Source organism: Microcaecilia unicolor, chromosome 3 (genome assembly GCF_901765095.1).
Source record: "Microcaecilia unicolor chromosome 3, aMicUni1.1, whole genome shotgun sequence".
Taxonomy (NCBI): Eukaryota; Metazoa; Chordata; class Amphibia; order Gymnophiona; family Siphonopidae; genus Microcaecilia; species Microcaecilia unicolor.
The window spans coordinates 335,190,555-335,197,205 of record NC_044033.1 but is presented as its reverse complement, the minus strand read 5'-3'; positions in this window follow the sequence as shown (position 1 = coordinate 335,197,205).

Sequence of the window (6,651 nt, the reverse complement as noted above, 5' to 3'; positions counted from 1 at the left end):
GACTGGGTCACAACCGCCTCTATGCGAGTATCCTGCTCTCAAATTATCCCCAGTGATTTCTGGGTTACTGGGGACCATACTTCCAGTGGGCAATTTCAAACTCCAGACCAATCAGAGCCCAGTCAACAAGTTTTAAAAGTATGCTGGCTTGCTTCCTGCTTGTGTTAAAGAAAAAGAACATTTAGTTCCCTGTAACAGCTTTACAGCAAAGAAACACCACCTGCTGGCCAAACTAGAGAAATGCATTTCAGAATTAATAAAGGCAATTTTACAGGCTTAAAGCACACAGTTCTGTCAAAGGTAGCACAGTCACATTGCTGCACGATTAGAGCAGGAGCCCTTACCATCAAGTAATTTATTAAAGCTTTCATGGGATAACAAGGGAAACTTAGGTTAAGATAGGATTTTAAAATGGAAGATGTGGAGTCATTATACTCTGAGAAGATTATGCAGCAATAGACTACACAATAGAGAGCTCCTGTTACATAAGTACATAATTATTGCTATACTAGAACAGACCAAAGGTCCATCAAGAACAGCAACCTATTTCCAACAGTGGCCAATCCAGGTCACAAATATCTGGCAAGATACCAAAAAAGTACAAAACATTTTATGCCGCTTATCACAGAAATAGTGGATTTTCCCCAAGTCCAATTTAATAATGGTCTATGGACTTTTCCTTTAGGAAGCTGTCCAAACCTATTTTTAAAACTTTGCTAAGCTAACTGCCTTTACCACATTCTCTTGCAACGAATTCCAGAGTTTAATTACACGTTGAGTGAAGAAAACTTTTCTCCGATTTGTTTTATATTTACTACTTTGTACCTTCATCGCATGCCCCTCCTAGTATTTTTGAAAGGCGTAAACAGACATTTCACGTCTACCCATTCCACTCCACACATTATTTTATAGACCTCTGTCATATCTCCCCTCAGCCGTCTTTTCTCCAAGCTGAAGAGTCCCAGCCGCTTTAGCCTTTCCTCATAGGGAAGTTGTCCCATCCCCTTTATAATTTTCGTTGCCCTTTTCTGCACCTTTTCTAATTTCACTATATCTTTTTTGAGATGTGGCAACCAGAATTGAACACAATATTCGAGGTGCGGTCGCACCATGGAGCGATACAAAGGCATTATAACATCCTCATTTTTGTTTTCCATTCTTTTCCTAATAATACCTAACATTCTATTTGCTTTCTTAGCCACCGCAGCATACTGAGCAGAAAGTTTCAACGTATCATCAACGATTACACCTAGATCACTTTCTTGGTCTGTGACTCCTAACGTGGAACCTTGCATGATGTAGCTATAATTCGGGTTCCTCTTTCCCACATGCATCACTTTGCACTTGCTCATATTAAATAAGTACATAAGTAATGCCATACTGGGAAAAGACCAAGGGTCCATCGAGCCCAGCATCTTGTCCACGACAGCGGCCAATCCAGGCCAAGAGCACCTGGCAAGCTTCCCAAACGTACAAACATTCTATACATGTTATTCCTAGGATTTTGGATTTTTCCAAGTCCGTTTAGTAGCGGTTTATGGACTTGTCCTTTAGGAAACCGTCCAACCCCTTTTTAAACTCTGCTAAACTAACCACCTTCACCACATTTTCCAGCAATGAATTCCAGAGTTTAATTACACGTTGGGTGAAGAAAAATTTTCTCCGATTTGTTTTAAATTTACTACACTGTAGTTTAATCGCATGCCCCCTAGTCCTAGTATTTTTGGAAAGCGTGAACAGATGCTTCACATCCACCTGTTCCATTCCACTCATTATTTTATATACCTCTATCATGTCTCCCCTCAGCCGTCTCTTCTCCAAGCTGAATAGCCCTAGCCTCCTTAGTCTTTCTTCATAGGGAAGTCGTCCCATCCCCGCTATCATTTTAGTCGCCCTTCGCTGCACCTTTTCCAATTCTACTATATCTTTCTTGAGATGCAGCGACCAGAATTGAACACAATACTCAAGGTGCGGTCGCACCATGGAGCGATACAACGGCATTATAACATCCTCACACCTGTTTTCCATACCTTTCCTAATAATACCAAACATTCTATTCGCTTTCCTAGCCGCAGCAGCACACTGAGCAGAAGGTTTCAGTGTGTTATCGACGACGACACCCAGATCCCTTTCTTGGTCCGTAACTCCTAACGTGGAACCTTGCATGACGTAGCTATAATTCGGGTTCTTTTTTCCCACATGCATCACCTTGCACTTGCTCACATTAAACGTCATCTGCCATTTAGCCGCCCAGTCTCCCAGTCTCGTAAGGTCCTCTTGTAATTTTTCACAATCCTGTCGCGAGTTAACGACTTTGAATAACTTTGTGTCATCAGCAAATTTAATTACCTCGCTAGTTACTCCCATCTCTAAATCATTTATAAATATATTAAAAAGCAGTGGTCCTAGCACAGACCCCTGAGGAACCCCACTAACTACCCTTCTCCATTGTGAATACTGCCCATTTAACCCCACTCTCTGTTTCCTATCCTTCAACCAGTTTTTAATCCACAATAGGACATTTCCTCCTATCCCATGACCCTCCAATTTCCTCTGTAGCCTTTCATGAGGTACCTTGTCAAACGCCTTTTGAAAATCCAGATACACAATATCAACCGGCTCCCCTTTGTCCACATGTTTGTTTACTCCTTCAAAGAATTGAAGTAAATTGGTCAGGCAAGATTTCCCCACACAAAAGCCGTGCTGACTCGGTCTCAGTAATCCATGTCCTTGGATGTGCTCTGTAATTTTGTTTTTAATAATAGCCTCTACCATTTTCCCTGGCACCGACGTCAGACTCACCGGTCTATAATTTCCCGGATCTCCCCTGGAGCCTTTTTTAAAAATGGGCGTTACATTGGCCACCCTCCAATCTTCCGGTACCACGCTCAATTTTAAGGATAAGTTGCATATCACTAGCAGTAGCTCCGCAAGCTCATTTTTCAGTTCTATCAGTACTCTAGGATGAATACCATCCGGTCCAGGAGATTTGCTACTCTTCAGTTTGCCGAACTGCCCCATTACGTCCTCCAGGTTTACTGTGAAGTCAGTAAGTTTCTCCGACTCGTCCGCTTGAAATACAATTTCCAACACCGGTATCCCACCCAAATCTTCCTCGGTGAAGATGTCATCTGTCATTTAGTCTCCCAGTCTCGAAAGGTCCTCTTGTAATTTTTCACAATCCTCCCGTGATTTAACAACTTTGAATAACTTTGTGTCATCAGCAAATTTAATTATCTCACTAGTTACTCCCATCTCTAGGTCATCTATAAATATGTTAAAAAGCAGCTGTCACAGCACAGACCCCTGGGGAACCCCACTAACTACCCTTCTCCATTGAGAGTACTGACCATTTAACCCTACTCTCTGTTTTCTATCTTTTAACCAGTTTTTAATCTACAATAGTACAGTACCTCCTATCCCATGACTCTCAAATTTCCTCTGGAGTCTTTCATGAGGTACTTTGTCAAACACCTTCTGAAAATCCAGATACACAATATCAACTGGCTCACCTTTATCCATGTTTGTTCACCCGTTCAAAGAAATGTAATAGATTGGTGAGGCAAGATTTCCCTTCACTAAATCTGTGTTGGCTTTGTCTTATTAATTCCATGCTTTTGAATATGCTCTGTAATTTTGTTCTTTATAATAGTCTCTACCATTTTGCCCAGCACCGATGTCAGACTCACCGGTCTATAATTTTCTGGATCTCCTCTGGAACCTTTTTTTAGATTTCGGCGTTACATTGACCATCCTCCAATCTTCCGGTACCATGCTTAAGGATGAATTACATATTACTAACAATAGCTCTGCATTTTTCAGTTCTATCAGTACTCTGGGATGAATACCATCCGGTCCAGGAGATTTGCTACTCTTCAATTTGTAGAACTGCCCCATTACATTTCTAGCACCGGTATTTCTCCCAAATCTTCCTCGGTGAAGACCTAAGTAAAGAATTCATTTAATCTCTCCGCTACGGCTTTTATTTATTTATTTATTTGTAGCATTTGTATCCCACATTTTCCCACCTAGTTGGAGGCTCAATGTGGCTTACATTTGCCGTAATGGCGGTTGCCATTTCCGGGTAATAGAATTACAAATTGTATAGCATTAAGGTGCATGCATACATGGTGATATACATGGAACATAACATATATGGTGCAGATCATGGTATATATATACAGTATATATATATATATATATATATATATATATATATATATATATATATATATATATACTGTATATCATATCATATGCATATATACATGGTAGAGAAGAGTCCATTATGGCATTGCATGAAGGTTCCTGAGTGATAAATTGGATTATAACCTACGTTAGGTCATCGACTTTAGAGAGACCCTGTTTGACATAAGGTTTACAGTGGTAGTGCTTGTAGATCGTTTATAGTGTTATTTAGTATTTAAGATGGGTGTTTATGGTATGCCTTCCCTGATCGCCCCTTTTACCCCTCGGTCATCTAGCGGACAAACCGATTCTTTTGCCGGCTTCCTGCTTTTAATATACCTTAAAACATTTTTACTATTTGTTTTTGCCTCCAACGCAATCTTTTTTTCAAAGTCCCTCTTTGCCTTCCTTATTAGCGCTTTGCATTTGACTTGACATTCCTTATGCTGTTTATTATTTTCAGTCGGTTCCTTCTTCTATTTTCTGAAGGATTTTCTTTGATCATTATTAAATTTTGGGTTTTTACCAGGTTCTTGGGGCCTGGATTGGCCACTGTCGGAGACAGAGTGCTGGGCTTGATGGACCTTTGGTCTTTTCCCAGCGTGGCGGTGCTTATGTGCTTTTAGCTCTAGTAGCTTCCTTCACCTCACTTTTAACCATGCCAGCTGTCATTTGATCTTCCATCCTAATTTTTTAATATGCGGAATATATTTGGCCTGGGCTTCCAGGATGGTGTTTTTGAACAGCACCCATTCATGATGTAAATTTTTGACCCTCGCAGCCGCTCCTCTAAGTTATTTTTCACCGTTCTTCTCATTTTATCATTTACTCCTTTTTTATTTATTTTACAGCATTTATATCCCACATTTTCCCACCCACGTGCAGTCCCAATGTGGCTTACAGTAAGTTACAAAAGCATACATCAAATTTTCAAACAAACAGACAGCGGTATTGTAGGGAAAGGGACAAGTGAGTAATAGCAGAGGTGGGAAAATATGAATAGAAAATAGAATTCAATAGGTAGCGGTACGGGGCGGGTCAAGAGTGTAAACCTTTCCAAATAAATAGGTCTTAAGGTATCCTTTGAAGGTCGGATGACCAGGGATAACTTTCACAAATCTAGGTAGACTATTCCACAGTTGTGCGCTAATATAGGAAAAGGTGGAGGCGTAAGTGGTTTTATACTTGAGGCCACTGTAGATTGGGTAATGCAAATTGAGGTACAAACGAGCTTGTCTGCAAGAGTTTTGAGGTGGTAAGCTGACAAGGGCATCCATATACACAGGGGCTTCACCATAGTTAATTTTATGCACCAAAGCACAAATTTTAAATGTTATTCGGTCCTTTACAGGGAGCCAGTGCAGCATCTCACACGTGGCCTTGAGCTTTCAAACCTCGATTTACCATAAATGAGCCTAGCAGCTGTGTTCTGGGCAGTTTGTAATTTTTTCAGGAGCATGTCTTTGCACCCTGCATATATCCCATTACAGTAATCAAGGCGGCTAAGGACGAAAGTCTGAGTTAAACTTCGAAATACTTCCCTAAGGAAGTAAGGTTTTATGCGTTTTAGCTTCCAAAGTGAGAAGAACATTTGTCTGGTGGTTGAGTTAAGTGTCTGTCGACAAGTACACCTAATATTTTTAGAGACTCAGAGTTCGGTAAGACAAGCTCAGGCGTGATTAATGTGGAGGTCATGAACTTGTTATAGGGAGTGGAGAGGGCAAGGCAATGTGTTTTCTCAGCGTTAAATTTGAATTTAAAAGTGTTGGCGCAATCTAGCATCATGCGTAACCCAAGCTGTATTTCATTGGCTATCTCACTCAAGTCTGTTTTAAAAGGAATAGAGATAGTGATGTCATCCGCATAAATAAATGGGTTGAGACCTAATTTGGAAAGGGCTGTGGCCAGAGGAACCAACATTATGTTGAAGAACGTTGGGGAAAGCGGTGAGCCTTGAGGCACACCACAGTCTGCATTCCAGCGAGGTGACAGGCTTGAATTAGAGCTAACTTGGTACGATCTTGTGGTTAAAAACCTTTCAGCCATGCTAGTACATTTCCACTGGCACCAAAGTAGTCAAGGAGCTGAAGCAGGATGTCATGGCTTACCATATCAAAAGCACTAGACATGTCAAATTGTAAGAGCAGAATTTTCTTTCCAACAGCTATTTCTTTTTTAAAGTTGGTCAGGAGGGTGACAAGCACGATTTCAGTACTATGAAGTGGACGGAATCCTGACTGCGACTCATGCAATATATTAAACTTGTCCAAGTACTCCTTAAGCTGTTTGTATACCATGCTCGCCATCAATTTCACGAAAAGCGGAGTTGATGCAATCGGCCGATAGTTGGCAAGATCTTAGCTATTTTTCTTGACATCTTTGGGAATCGGGTAAGTAGGATGTTTCCAAAAGTTTCAGGGAACATGCCAACACCAAGCATGAAGTTGAAATGCCGCATCAAAT